The 16533-nt window shown below is 33.1% G+C and overlaps 1 protein-coding gene across 14 annotated transcripts in view; it reads right to left on the bottom strand.

Moving 5' to 3' along the window:
• MEF2C (myocyte enhancer factor 2C) overlaps positions 1-16533 on the bottom strand; it is a 141758-nt gene that overhangs the window by 119501 nt on the left and 5724 nt on the right. The gene's annotated exons all lie outside the window — the stretch shown is intronic.

The raw sequence follows: 16533 nt of genomic DNA, 5'->3' as shown, positions 1-16533 counted from the left end.
GCATGCCTGCTGGCCACTCTGCTGGATTTGTCTGTTCCATTTCCTTTAACATTTCCCCCTTCTAGAATCATAAAAGAAAATGAATTGTGTCTTGTTGCCTTTTTTTTTTTTTAGAAACTGTATTTTTTTTCACCTTAAAAAATGCCATATTCCAGAGCATAGCTTTTAGACACAAACTTAGGTCATGTCTGTGTGCCAAATGCAGCCTGACTAGGGAGATCGGACTTAGTCAGCAGAGCTGGCCTGCTCAGCAGAGCCCCCCAGCCATGATCTGGAAGCGTCAGCCCCACCACGTGCGTGACATTAAGATGATCCACAGCAATCCTGCAAGACTACATTTTAAGCAGAGTTTCCAATTTGCTGTGGTTGGCATGACCTAATTTTGGCTCGAAAGGTACATTCTTTTCCCCTCTGGGTTTTACTGACTACACATTGGAGAAAAAAAAAAAAAATGTTCTTAAAGGGATTCTTACTCTTCACTTTCTTAAGGAAATTTAGGGAATTTAACAACTGTTGGTCTCTGGCTAATACACAAACTAAAGTCTTTTTCCAGCTTCGCCTACATCTTGACCCCTCATGCCAAATATTTCAGGCAGTCTATTTATAAAATTCATCACTTCCCCTGTTACTTCATCTTTGGAAATGCCAATAATTTTAAAACTGGAATGATGCAGCTGGTCTCACAAGCTGGGAAAGAAAAGATTCTATGGAAGAGATAATTTCCCTATTATAACTTAAGAATTCACTTTATTTTCTCCTCAATTTTATAATTAGAAGGGAAATAATGCCAATGTACCTTATTTACTTCACCTTAGTGTTCAAAGATGATTCAAAGTTCTAAAAAATTCGAGCACTTAACAGAGGTTCTTAACCCTGACTTTACATTTGAATCATCTTTGGATATTTTTTTAAAATAATGGTATATAGATTCATCCAAGACCAATGAAATCATAATCATTGGAGTTCGTTCCCCAGAATTATTATTTTTTAAAAGCTCTTCAAGAATTCGAGTGTGAAGCCAGATCTGAAATCCACTGTATTAAACTATCTTAGAAATACAACACAGGTGTGTTGTAGTGTTAACCTTTTTTGGATATAGTATGTTCTTGAAATTTACTAGTCTATCCATTTATGATCTGATTGCCATGACTGAGCGAGCTTTTTGGCAATCGTAAGACGTGAGAAAAACTCATCTGGATAACCTTGCAGACTCTCAATAGATTTATATATAAGTTGCAATCATAGAAAGCTCTGCCTTTCTGAGATAAAAGTTCTAATAAATATGTTCCTTTCCTGCAAAGCCAGCACTAGGGTCTTCCAAGGGCTTAACATCACTAGTTTTCACCTGGATCATATTGTATCTTTGGAGAGTTCCCAGTTGCATTAAAAAAATAAGTCTCACCTTATGATGCTTACAGACTTGTAAATCTCTAATAATACGCTAATTAAATCCAATGCTGTATACTTAATTTACTCAAGGCGATAATTTTCTAATTACATGTGTGATGACAATGTATTATCTATAGGAGATCAAATTTTATGACCTCCAAAAAAAGGCAACCCATTAGATCAAAAATCTCAGTCTTTCACAACCAATTCAATTCTCTACTCCAGTCACTGGGAAATGATATTATCAAGCAGTGCAGCCCAGGTCCCACTCCACCCTCCCAACATGAAACTGGGCTAATTTAATGAAGAATCTAATTTGTGGGGGTAACATGGTCTAGTAGTTGAAATGAAAAGTTGGTTTAAACACTTGGAATTTTATTCCATTACATTACTAATGTTACTATCTAATCCCCCTTACATTAAGCTGGATGGGGCCCATTTTACAATAAGGCTTCCTATGAAATAATGTTATATTTTTTCTATGTAATTATGGAACTAGCATATTTATTTTATGATCATGTCTTGCCTTTTCCATTTTCTGACAAGAAGCTGGTGTGTGTGTGTGTGTGTGTGTGTGTGTGTGTGTGTGTGTGCGCGTGTGTGTGTAATGTATGTTCGGCAACAGAGAAGGAACAAGTCCAGTTTCTTGGGTTCTAAGTATCTTTTAAGGCCATGGCTTGCTATGTTTTATGGATTTATTCCCTTCTAGTCGAGTACCTTTAATGTATATAAGATTTTTTTCCTAAGGGTATGACATCTCTAAAGTACTTTTATTTATCTATTTTTGCTTTTCTAGAAAAAAAAAAGGAGAAATAGCACTTGAAGTTTTTTTAAAATGACTTTTTGTAACAGATCAAAGTTGAGTTCCCACTGTATAAAGTATTCTTGTGGTGGTATCTCACTGTTGGTGCTCTTCTCCCTCATTCATAACTTGTTCCGCATCCCTTGTCAAAACAGTGAATTGCAGGGGAGGACCTGGATCAGGCCATCCTTCCTTTCAGCTGTGTCTAGGAAATATGGTGTGAGTGGGAGTGGAGAAGGAGCAAGCCTTCCAAGTTAATAGTGAGGTTTTCTGTCACACCAGAAAATGAAAAGGGATTAGCTAGACGCTTTCTACTTCTGATATTATCCCCACGGCTTTGTTTGCTGCCCCCGATTTCAACAGAACCTAAAGTTGTAGATGAGACCTGGGCAGGGTCTCCAAATGGGGAGGCAAAGTTGAGAATATGGTTTCATATAGGAACCTCATAAAAATTTGTTATGCTTTCAGAGGAGAGAAAAATCCAAAAAAATTCCCTTTTTCAGAACGGTCAGATTTGATTCATCATCTAAGATTCACCTTGAGTGTCCTTTCTTCTACTGAAGACTGACCTGGACAGTCATCTCCCGAAAAAATTAAATATTTCATCACTTAAGTATTCTCTTTAATTTCAACATACCTGTAGTATAGCCTTTATCATATTACACTCATAATTGCATCTGGCATGTTCATCACCCTCATCAGAATGAATTCTTCAGGGGCATAGGCTCCATCTTTCACTTTTGTATCCCTAACGTCTAGCAAGCCACCGCTCATTAAACACTTAGTGAATGAATTGACTGATTAATAAATTTGTAGTCAATGTCCAAAGGGGATGTGTTGGGGAAACAGCAGTAGACATTTTATGAGCAGAGCTCAAGACAGTTTTCAAGTTGCATGCTTATTTGTTTCTTTAACTTTCAGAATGCATGGAGTTGTGTCACCCAGTTCCAGATTCAATCTATCTTCTTCTACATAGTGGTTCTCACCCAGGCTTCACATTAAAATTACCCAAGCAGCTTTTACAAACAGCAATGCCGAGATGGCAGGACAAATTATCTAAATCTGGAGGTGAGACTTGGGATTCAGTATTTTTGAAAAGCTCCCCATCTAGCCAGGCTTGAGAGCCACTGCTTTGAGCTAACTGTACGAAGGACACTCAGTGTTTTATATCTATGACCCTGCCACTTAACATATACCCAAGATAAATTATAGCTCACAATATTTTAATGGATTCTGTTTGTGAGAAATTGTTAGTTGATTTAGTCCTTGAATGATTAAAATTTTTTGAAAAGTTTTTTGAAAAACAATATTTGCTACATCACAATCTTCTTCCAGAAATATTACTAATGACTTTATGTAATTATCTTTTATAGAATTAGTTAACAGCTCTGACTTCCTCCTCATCTTTGGGTAATCCAGGCCTTTTTAGTGAATACTTATTTCCTGTATAGTTAGAACTCAAATGGATAGTAAATGTAAATCTGGTGTTTTATGGAGTCTTAAGAGTATGCTTTACAGTTGGAAGGGTCCAAAGAGGGAATTCAAATAACTATAGTCAAAATCACATTAGGAAATAGACATAACTAGCTTCAGTGGTTTCACTAGAAAGAAAGGAATGAACACTGAGCATTACCAGTGGCACTTAATATTACATAAAGCACACAAAACTCCTTTTGCCAGTGGGCACCGCATTGTAACGTGGAGGCCGTTTATCACTGTAACCAATTAATTCCAAATTACGGATCTAATTCCCAAATCTTCAAGTCACATTTCTAAAAAAAAGCTTTTTTAAATACAGTGAGCGCAGGTTATTTTGGTATTTGCATGATAATTGAAATAAGCATTCGTTTCTCTTCAACAGTAAAATAAAGCAGAACCAAATGCAGTTACTAAAATTCACTGTGGAAATTTGGCAAGGAATCCATGACTTTAAAGATATGGTAGCCATTAATTTGGAAGTCCAAAGTATACAAATTTGGTAATTCATAAATATCCGAGTCTTATTTGACCTCTGACCAGCCTCTCTGTCTTCACTTCTAGTCAAGAGCATGGTAATGCTTTATGAAAAAACAAGAAAAATTGTTTATTAGAGGGTAGAAAGTTCATACTATTTTCATAGTAAAAATTCTAAAAGTTATCTTTTTCAAATGGCCTTTTACTGAACACAGAAATATTCAGTTAAAAACTAAAAGCCATGTATTTGAATAAACTTAATATAACATTTCCTAGTTTTCAAATATAATGCATGTTGTTCTAACTTGTCAGAATTTATTTCATCTCTATCTCTGGTTTCAAGGTTTTGTTGTTTGTTTTCTTTTTCAACTACAAAGACAAAGTTAAAAGATGTCCTTAAATTCAAATTCTTCAGAATATCCATTTCCACTAATTAAATTAACTAAATAACTCCTGAAATCCATTTAATATCCATTTATAGACTGTCATATAGCTCCCATTCTTAAATTAAAACTATATAAATTACCATGATTCCTGCAAGTAAAGGTTAAAAATTAAAACAGATCAAAAAGCGAGAAGCAAACTGGAGGTCACCAGATGAAGGCGACATAAAACTAGATGTTCACATTTCAATTAGTTAAGATTATAACTGGAAAAAATATATTTTCATAAATAGCAATAAGACATTGCTTGTTAAAAGATCTATTAAATAGCTGAATATGTGTGTATATGAATATATGTGTATATATATATATGTTTTTTTTCTTCAGGTTGACAATATGGAACAGTATCATAGACCAAGAATTAGTTCACGTCTCTTTACAAACTGTACTAACTTTTTACATACAGTTTATAAAATGTCATTCTGGGGATACTGAATACTTTTCCCCAAGATGCCATGGGAAATTGTTTCTAGAGTTAAGTCATTTCCTTTTCCTTATCCAATTGCTGAGATAATGTATGTGAGATTTTGGCTTAGAGGGTAAGAGTGTGGACCCTAGAGACCAACTATCTGGTTGAGGTTCTAGCTTTGCCGTTAACAAAGTGGATAACTTTAGGCAAGACGCTTAAATTTTTTTTTTTTTTGGCTTCAATTTTTCACCTGTAAAATGGGGAGTGTAACAATGCATATCTTATTCAGTTCTGAGGAATAAATGAGTTAATGTGTATAAAGCCTCAAGCCTTTAGAACAGTACCCAAATATACAGTAAGCTCTCAAAAAATGTTAGCTGTGATTGCTGTCATGTAAAATATCCATAATTAATAATACTTTCAAATAATAGAACTTTTTACACATATCAAAGAAGTTATTAGAATTATTAGTGACATCCTTAGTGATGGATAAAAATAGAATTCCTAAGTCATAGTTAAAAGCATCAATTATATTTCTAGATGATCTAGCTCGGTCTTACTTCCAGCCATCAAGCCAGCAAGAATTGAGAACCAACTGGTCAACATATGTTGATGCAGATGGAAAAAGGATACAACTGTCTAAATTCTCTAAAGAAAGCTAAGTGGAGAACCTCTGGTCACTGTAGTCCAACCTATCATTACCCATCCAGTGAGACTCTTTGATGGGCTTCGTAGTCTATGAATAATACATATTTTGGGGATGGCTTCACAAAAAGACTGTCTCTGCTTCAAAAAGATCTATGACTAAGCAGATGTAAAGAAAGAGTTACCTCCCAAACACAAAAAAAGGGTGGTACTCATGTTGGAAATTGAGGCAATTGGCAGAATTCAAAAAGAAGTGTTTCTGAGATAAACTGGCCCTATCATTCATATCTTAGAGAACCAAGACATTTTCAAATTACTCTTTCTTTAACTTTAAAAATAAAATTAGGGGGAAAATCTGATTATTTCATTATAAGGCATTATAAATAAAACAGCCTACATTTTTCGAAGATTTGGTATTTAAAAGTATTTCACAAGGCAAACCATATTTGCAAATATTCTTTAAGTTCTGTGAATCTCACTAAAAGGAGTAAGCCTTTTTTTCCGAATGAAATTTATGATCGTATTAAAACTCTGAATGATAAAGGATTTTAAGAATTCATCATTCTGGATAAGTATAATCAAATTTGCCTATTGAATTTTGTCTCAAAATGGCACTGTGTATATTAAAATTGTAGCAAAAGAAAAGATTCTGGTTGTCCCCAGTCCTTGTGACCCCTCCCCTAATACTGGCAGTTGTAAGTTAGCAAGTCTAAGTCTACCATCTTGTACAGCACGGCAGGAATTTTCCCCTGCACCCTACTGCTGACGGCTTTGAGAGGACGAGGGAGAGGCTCTGTCTGACATCCCATGGGATGCGACTAAACGTTCTTTTTTGTTCACCACTACTCTTGGGGTAGAGTAGCCTTTTTATCCCAAGAGCAAATATTCAGGATTATGAAAAACCAAACAATTCAAGTACCTATAGACTAGTTAAAAAGTAAAGCACAGGGAATGTAGTCAGCAATAATGCAATGACTAAATGTACAGGCAGAGTGATAATCCGGGGGATTGTTTCATAAACTATTTAAATGTCTAACCAGTGCACTGTACACCTGAAACTAATGATAAAATAAAATGCTTAAAGAAGGAACAATATAGTGCACCAATCAAAAAAAAAATATTGGTAAGAAAAAGTGAACTCCAGAACTTTTCTTTTAACACTGAACTTAATTGTGCCCTGTTCACACCATCAAAAATATGACAAAATCAACTTACGATAGACATGTATACATATCCACATTTGAAATATAATGAACAAGAATTCATCTTCCTTCAGGTATTAAGAGAATTTACTATAAGAATCATTTGATACAACTCTATAAAGATAATTTAGCAATTAGTTTATATGATGTGACAACAGAGCCAAAAAGGTCCAGGTAAATTATTCTCTTGCTAAAACACAAAAAGTTGTTTTGAAATGATCTCTTAATGTATATTGCTTGAACTGTCTATGTGACAATATGTCAGTTTCATAATTAGAACATTTTCTGATAGAAATTACGCCTTAAAAATGTATTTCATAAATTTTCTTTATGATGAAATCTAGTTTTCCTATATAAATGTAATTAATGCTTAATTTGCATATGATTATTCATTAATACAGTTTCTAAATCTTCATTTTTAGCTCATATGAATTATAACTTTGATTAAAAAATGCTTAATTTTACTGAACTTTGAGTTGCTCTTCATATCGAAATTTAAAAATCTAAAATTGGCGCCTAAGTACATTTTTAAATCTTCAGTTATAGAAGATATTTAAATACCATGATTTGTATACAAAATGTAAATGTATCCACTTTATAGCTGCATGTGCACATATATATAGTATGTATGTACTACACATGCTTAAAATTTCAAATTCTGCTAACTTATTAAGCTCATTATTTCAGGAATGAATGCAGGTTTCTATTGCATGAATTTTTTTTCATTTCTATAAAACCAGAGGAATTATTTCTTATGAAGATGATGACAAAAAATTAAATTTTTATTTAGAATAGTTGATAGAAATAGAGATACCTTAATCAATAAAAGTTAAGTTCAGAAACATTTACCTATTCTTTTAAAATAAAAAAAATCTACAAAAATGTCACATTATTTTGAGAGAGTATAATTTATCAAGTGTTTCCTTATAGGATAAGATAGTTTAACTGCTTTTGGTTTAATTGAATGGTGTCAAAGACTTAATGAAACCCATATTATCTATGAAGTCAAATAATTGGTATTTATGACTCTACCCTAAATAGTATATCACAATATTTTAAAATAAAGCCTTGATTTGAGTAGGAAAATACATTTGTTTTTAGTATGAGATATGTTTAATGTTTATGAAGTAAATTTCATAATTGGACATTTGATTTTTGCAAAAATCTTTGGTTTATCTTAAAAATATACTCTTAAATTTAAATATATTTTGTTCACCATTAAAGATATTTGTGAACGTTCAAAATTTTATCTTTAATGGAAAGTAAATATTTGGTCAAAAATATGTTTGGAAGAAAGCTTTTGGTCTATGAATATTATAAAAGTTTCTTAGAAATCTCTTAAAGGCTGAGTACAATAAAACTAGGGCAATGCATATATTCTCAGTTACTCTTTAAAAAAACCTGTAAAAGTGACTATAGTGGCATGTTCTGACACATTCTTTTCATAAACCGAACCCTGTTAGTGACAGCAGAACAGATTGTGTGCATCTGCTGGGAATGAGCCAGATGACAGTGGAAAAACGCACATGGATACCTTGGCACAGCAAATAAAAAATGGAGAAAAAAAGACCTGGAAGAGAAAGTGCTCAACTTTAATTGAAACATTCTTTCCAACATGATGAACTTCATCCAACCACCTCTTGTAGCTTGTCAATTTTACATATAAGAATGTTTTTAAAAAAGGGTCTTTTGTAAATTAGATGTTTTGTCTCTTCTTAACCCTAAATATTGACTCAGGTTTTGGAGTATTTCTTCAAGTTATGGCAAAAGTAATAAGATTAAAGGTAGAAAAAGAGGTCAGACCATTCTACCACAGTGTGGTACGAGAATGCTAATCTAAAAACCCTTTCAAGTTCAAGTCAAATTTTAAATATCTGAGTTAAATTTTGAATTATGTGCATATTATATTACCGAGTGCTAGAGATACTACAATTCAAATATTCTGCAAATGTGACTATTGTAAATGCTGCTTGCACTCAATAATACAATATTTTACTTTATGCTGATCAATCACAGTATTGTTTAAGTAGTTGGCTCAATAGCACTAGAGAGGTCCGTACATAAAAACAAATGTGCTTCTGTAAATCATATCAGGAAGTTCTCTTGGATACTATGATTACAATGAAAAAATTATTCTATACAGTATACAATGCAAATTTTAAACTGGGGACCAAGTTGTTTAATAGATTAGTAGTCTGACTGAAGCAGCTGCAGTCAAAAAAAAAAGAAAAATCTGGTGATTAACAGCCATTTTCCAGTAATCATAACCCTGGAAAGGGCTACTAAGCAGGGGAGGGGGTTTGCAGATGGGAATAATTCTCTAAGCCCATGTGCCTTAGAGGGTTCCATCATCTTCACGCAGACTTATTATTATTATTATTATTTTTAAATTAAAGCTTTTAGAGGCATCCTTGATTGCAGTTTTGGGAGCTGTCCATGCTGTTTTGCCATAGGGAAGTCCACTCTGTAAGTATTCCTTGCACTGAGCACTCTTTAGCTAGGCATTAAAACTGGACTAGAAAAGAAAGCTGAATTTGAGGTGCACTCTAGAGGGGCATTATTCAAGAGCATGAGAATAATTTCATGTGGTTGCAGCTCCACGGGCTATCTAAACTGGGCAGGCCTTATTGACATCACCTGTCATCCAAAATATAAATTTCTTTGAGAAATTAAGTGACTATAAAAGCTGAACAAAAAGGTGGTAAACCGATCCTGAGAACAGAATTAGCCTAATTTTCATCCACATCTTACCTAAATTTATTTGTATTATCAAAATATGTAATCCTCGGGTAAAATTCTGTATTTTCTGTACTGCTTTATATTTCTTCTCACATGAAGAAAAAAAAAACTAAGGTAAGTTCATTTGTTCACCATCTTAAAGTTGATAAACTATAATTAAAGTGAACAATCCTTCAAATCTGGAAAATAAAAATAGACAACAGGAGTGCCATTTAATTATTTTTTAATTACTAAATAAAAATACATTTCATCTTTACTAGTAAATGTAATTCATTAATTTATTCAACAAATAGCAATAAGAATACCTACTATATGCAAAAATGATTAAAAGGGATAAGTTAATTCTATCTCCACATACAATAAAAATTACATAATAAGAAAAATAAGGAATACTAATGCATCCTCAAAAGTGGATAATACTAACGCTAAGATGGAAAAAACCTTCAGAATTCAGGTTTTCACTATTAAAACCACCTAATAATTCTATATACATCAAACACTTCCACCAAACCAAACTTTTATTAAAATCAAGCAATAATCTACCTGGAATTCGGAAGTTTCAATAAGTGACTTTAAAAACTTATAGATGAAATTATTTTGTTTCTTTGGTTCCGTTTATGATTCTAAAAATAACATATTTATTTAATAACATCTGAATCTGTGAAAAGTTTTGATGTTCTTGAAGTATATTGTGCTCAGCGATCATTAGCACTGGCCTAAAATAGCACCAGAATTAAAAATTTTAATGGTATAAAAGTATTATTGGAAAAAAATTCAAAATAATTATCCCACCAAGCATTTCTAAATGACCATCATTAGCAGGAAGATAAAATAATTAAAATAATATATAGTTTTATGATCATAATTACCGATTACTTATATTGTGCTTTTATGTGTATTATCCTGTTTAATCCTTACAACTCTAAAATGTGGGTGACATTATTATCCCCATTTTACAGATACTGAAACTGAGGCTTTCTGGTGGTTCAATAATCTGCTTAATACCACTAACCAGTAAACGGGAGGCTGGATTTTGAACCCAGTTTGGTCTTTGTTGTTAATCATTTTTCTCTATTGCTCATGAGCCACTTTGTCTAATAGCACCCATATGTATAATTAGGAAATGATATTAAGTATGACAATGGCATTGTCAAACTCTTTATGCTTGCAAATCAAGAGAACTGATTTTCTCTTTCTCTTGCAGTCATCCTCATCTTCTCGTGCTTTCTGTCTCTCATTCTCTCTGCTCTCCCCATCCTATCCCCTCCTCTACACACACCTTGGACTTTTGGCCCAACATGATGCTTTCACAGAACATCATGAATGCCGTAACTCGGTTCAGCTAGTCTAATAACTATACCTCCTCCTGAGACTTCATTATGCTATGCATATTTGCCGTGGATGTACCAGTCACTGACTCTTAACCTGTCAGCGGTTCCTTACAAATACAACATTCTGTAGTCTTTGCTGTTTCAAGATCAGCGTCTGGAGCTCTTTCATGACATGGCTTTGGGCTGTGATGAACCACATCAATTCTCTCAAGTATAAAAAGATAAGTCAACACCTGAAACAATTATATGCTCTCACACGTGTCAATTTAAAAGTGAGCTTGCTTTTTCACAATACCAAATATTTTGAAGCAAGGGAACTTAGGAGAGGATCCAATAACAATAAAAATTGAGGAAAGAAAGGGTGAAGTCAAGAATTCTTTGATTTTTGAAGCTAGGAAATGATAGAAGGAGAGAAAAATCACACAGCGCTCACTCTAACCCAAGAAAGATCTAATAGTCCTAGAAGGGACATTGCCCATTCATTTCAATCAGAGGGCCACAGGGAAACAAGCAAGGAGACTGAGTATTTTAGCTGGCCCTTTGCAAATCTATTAATGTCATTGTGGGAATTTCTTTTTGGTTTATGTAAGGGGAGAAAAACTCAACCATGAAAGAAAAGAAAGATACAGTAAAATTATTTCCTTAACCTATAACCTATACAGACTCTATCTAAGTGGTCTTTTGGATAAATACTAGACATGAACAAATGGATACACTTATTTTTTTTTTAATAGCCAGTTTTGTTAGTCTTAATTTAGTTAAGAAAAAAATCCTGATGGAATTAGGTCTGAATTTATACCTTTTTAATATATTAACTGTTATAGAAGCTAGGTAAAAAGATCTACTTTCTGGACCACAAAATCTTCCCTTAAAGACCACCCAACAACATAGCGAGGTTCCTCAAATGTGAATGGAAATCAGGCACCTTGAAAAAGTACATTACTTGGTAATTTATTGGTTAACAGTTAAAAATTTTTAAAATTCTTGCCCAGAGAATTACCTACTACAGAAACCTCTAAGAGATTCATGTTTTAATCAAGTATAGTTTTATAATATTTAAATGGCAAGAAAATCCATTTTCTACTTAAAAAAATTTTTTCCAGTACACATTAAACAACTGAACATCACAATGTGTCTAACAATATTTATCGAGTGGTAATGATTCCAATTATCCTACAGCTCAGGAGAACTCCAAGAAGATAAAGAAGCTTCATATACCATATTCTAAATAAAAGCAGTTTTAGAAGTTGAATCTGAATTTTTAAATAGAATGACTAATTTTGTAAGAAATCCAAAAGTTACTGACTCCTATGTATATTAATATACATTCAAAAAAGTTTAACATTTTTTCCCCTGTTAATGAGATTTGAAAGTGTGCCAGGTATAGGGCTCTTGATCATAATACCCATCACAAGGATTGGCCATTATGATCATACTCTTATGAGTATGTTTACATTTTAAGATCGATGTATTAATTTCTTGATGCTTTATTAGGAAATATTTGCTCCACAGAAAAATAGTTGCTTGATATTTAAACATAATTCAAATTACCTTTTTAAATCTATTTTAGTTTAAAGAGAAAATTAAATTAGATTTAACTGTTGGTCTGACTTGGTAAATTTTATCTAGGCAGTTAACAATTGGTTTAGTGGGTTAATGACTAAATTAGTTTTATACACTATTTGTATACTGTTAAATCAATAACAGTATAAAAATAAAATTGCAACAAATATGTATTATGTAGTAATATTTTCTGCTTAAGGCTCCCACTTAATACATTTCTGTAAGAGAAGGCTAGTTTTAGAAAGGCGCTGGCAATAACTTGACTACACCGCACAAATTAGAATTCTGTTACTGATTGAAAGGAGCCATGGCAGCTAGAAATTATTTTTTAATAGGATTTTAAAAAATCACATTGGTAATGACTGAATGTAACTGGTAATTAAAGACTGGTTTTAACAATTTTTTACTTATTATTTTACAGGGAGAAGTATGAGTTTTCAGACTACAGTTTCAAAGGCAAAGAATATTAATACAGATAGTTGGAAGTTGATTTATTTTGCATGGTAATAATAGCGCATTACTCACACCATACCTTTCAAATAAAGAGCATAAACCACATCTGAAAACTAAAGTCCGCATTTTCTCTTTGTACTCTGTATTTTGACGTAGCAATCATTAAAAGTGTGAGTGTTTATCAAAAATTACTGTAGTGCCACATATTGTGGTGGAACATTGCTATTTCCCGAGATAAGTACAAAAAACACTCAGTGTTAATTTGCATCACAAAATGACCAAACATTTCTGGAATATAATGCACAGGCTTCATGGAAAAGAAACCATTATATTTTTTCTCTGCAAAACAACAACAAAAATACAGACAGCTGATTGGGCCTGAGCGTGCTGGGAGGAGAGAGGGGAAGAGGTCTCATTTTCTCTTACACCTATTGTTTTATACATTCTAAACTGCTATACGAGAAAAAAAAGGAAACATACTGAATCCACTTTGCAGTCAATGTCTCAGTGATTTAAGAGGATGAATTTTCCTGTTAAAGAAGGGAAACATTATGCCTTTTCCTCTTCCAAAGCGACTGCCTAGGAACAAGGCCCTCTGCTCCTTAGCCTGCACAAGGGGAAAAGAGGACATGACTTCGGGCTGAAATCACTCCGAGACAGAAGAGGGGAAGTTTATGATGTGGCACTTTGCACTGTATCTGGTCTGCAGCCAGGAAGTTTTCATTTTGTAGCTCTGCTGCCAGTACCTGCCCTGAATATTCAGAAATAAAAATACGCCAGAGCTCTACCTTAGAAACTGGATGTTACAAAGAATGAAAAGAGTTTATTTTACTTTCTTTATCCTGAGTGTAATTACTGTTTAAAAAGAAAGAGCTGAAGCTACAGTAACTGAAGTTTTTTTTTTTTTTTTTTTTTTCCTTTTTAAACTCCTCAAACTACCTTCCCACAAAGCCATTTAAGTTAAATGGGACATTTACAGACTCACCTACATGAAGGATATAACTTAAAACATCTGCTTGTACATGTATGTTCTGTTCAGATATAAAAAATGTGGCCAAAAAACCTGAAAAATATAGGGGCATTATAATTTTAAAATGTATGTTCTTTTGTATGTGTGTGTGTGTTCATTTCATTAAAGAGATTTTTGACTGCAATTAGGTAGTCGGTCCTATAAAGCCTTCCTTGTGTGACCATGAATTCTAAAAATAAAATGCTCCTGTGAATATTTCTGCTAAATAATCACATCTTCAAAATTACTTTAAAGAAATCCCAATCCCTCATGTTACATTAAGCAATAATACCAGTTTTCCATAATGAGCCTTGGTTGAACACCTTATGCATGGTCAACAATTAATTAGAAGGTTAAAAAAAAGTCTTGTTTATGCTGTTAAGCAGTAGACTAATTTCCTTGTCTGTCCTTACTTATTTACATTAGTGAATCTATTTTCTAATTTTGCAAATACATAAGCCAAAGCTGCTTATCTTCGGGTTCGGGGAAAGATGCATTCTCTTCCTTATCGTTCTAAACTTGCTGAAAGAATCACAGACGTGAAAAAAAAGAGAGAGGTAGTTTTAGCTGTTGTTATTAAAAAAACAAACAAACAAAACACTTGGCATTCTATCAAAGGACCACATCCACCATCTTTTAAAACCAATATGCTGGAGACCCACAGTATCCGAGAATAATTTATATGAATTCTTCGTGTGTACCTTATCTACAACAACAAGATACAAGAGGAAAACCAGACCATGCTCAAGATGCTATTTGGAAAAAGCAGTTTCTCATCAGGGACTGCTTCAGAGATCAGGTTCTCCAGCCTTTAAAATGAAGTTTAAGGTACTTTCTTTATATCATTACTAAAAGATGTGCATTGTCATTCTACATGAATTGTCAACCACTTGCAGGATGAACAACATTGCTCCATTCATTTCAAATTTACAGCATTAAGAATTAATAAAGTCTCTATAATGTCTGCATTATTAAAGAGTAATGATTCCTGCAGAAATCTGCCCATAATAGGTTTACTGTTTTTATTGCTTGTAATACCACCAATTTCTTTTATGTCTTCAAAAGATTCTCTTTACTTGTACTTTGAACTTTGTTTACACTAGCCACTGTGTTTTAAATTAATTACATAGAATTAACTTGGGAAATACAATGACAATGTACAACAAATGAATTATGGTGATGACAGATGAATGTTACTCATATTATTACCTGATACTAAGAATGGATTTATATAACATACTTAATAGAAATATGACTTTTTGCAATTAATCTTAATTAATACAAAGAAATGTGAGGTTATATCATTTTGGATAATCCTTTTTATAACCTTATTTTTTACAATGGTACTCTTTGTTATAGCATTTTCTTTCATTATGTGCACAGACAAAACAGCTAACATTAAGAACACTGATGCTATCTATTTATTCTTAAAAGAGAGAGGTAGGGAGTGGGTGACTTTAGCTCTTTTTATCTCTTTATGCCTCAATACATCTGTAAAATGGTTTCTATCAAATGTCTGTTTTGAGCAAAATTAATTCTAGTGAGCTTTACAAAACTTAAATATTAAAATTACAACACTTCATAGACTTTTTGTAAGGATTCAGTGTGAGAAAGGTTATCAATCACTGTGTGTAGAAAAACAACTAACAGTTTCCTTTGCTTACTAACTACGGCAGAGCATTAGAAATTATTTTTTCTCATGCTGTTATTCACTTACATACTGCATATTTTCTTCAATTCTCCAAGGGAAGAAATGTGGCTCTTGTGGGAAAGGTCCACCCCTTTCTACATGTTTGCTTCCTTGAACGAAAGGAATACACCCCCTTACATTCTTTGAAATGTGTCCAACATGCACAGAATTGTAATAGCACTATATTATTGACCAAATGAGAAAATCTTAAATGAGAATTAAATATTGTTAAAACGCAATGTGCTTTGAATTAGAACTAAATGATACATATGTATATAGGTAACAGCAACGAACTACATTCAGTTTAGAGTCTAAGTCTGGACACTCAGAACACTTGCAAGTGTTAATGGAAGAAATTTGTGAATGTTTTTATGCACATGTGCGTTGTATGACAACTCAAGAAGAGGCCCATATATGCCCAGGTTTTCGAGTGCATCTTTTGAATTTAAGACCCATTAGGGGGATGCCTCCTCCCTTTCCTAAATATTTTAAAGAGAAAAGTCTTCACAAACTACAGTACCCATCCTCATAGGCAGAATCAGAAAGCCATTGAAATCACAGAAGGGCAAGAATATAGAAAGTCTACGCTCATCATCCTGACAGAAAATTCACACCAAAGTTGGTATTCACTAATTTCAACCTCATTAAGACAATCTGCCAGTCATGAGAAGTTATGTTCTAATAACTTTCTTCAATTATGTAGAATAATATACTCCCAAGGCAAGTATTATTTTGTTGTTATTTTCTAATAAAGTGATATACTTTACATATGTGGGAATCTGTGCACTTATTTTCACTTTTATTTTTTCTAAACCCTCTTTTTATCCCACCTTTACGAAGAAATTTCTAAATGTCAAGACAGAGTAGGCAAAATTTTATATCTCTTTTAAGACATTTTAGTGTTT

Source organism: Rousettus aegyptiacus, unplaced genomic scaffold (genome assembly GCF_014176215.1).
Source record: "Rousettus aegyptiacus isolate mRouAeg1 unplaced genomic scaffold, mRouAeg1.p scaffold_m13_p_8, whole genome shotgun sequence".
Lineage (NCBI taxonomy): Eukaryota > Metazoa > Chordata > Mammalia > Chiroptera > Pteropodidae > Rousettus > Rousettus aegyptiacus.
The sequence above is the reverse complement of the archived record's forward strand: the minus strand, read 5'-3'. Positions and strand labels throughout refer to the sequence as shown.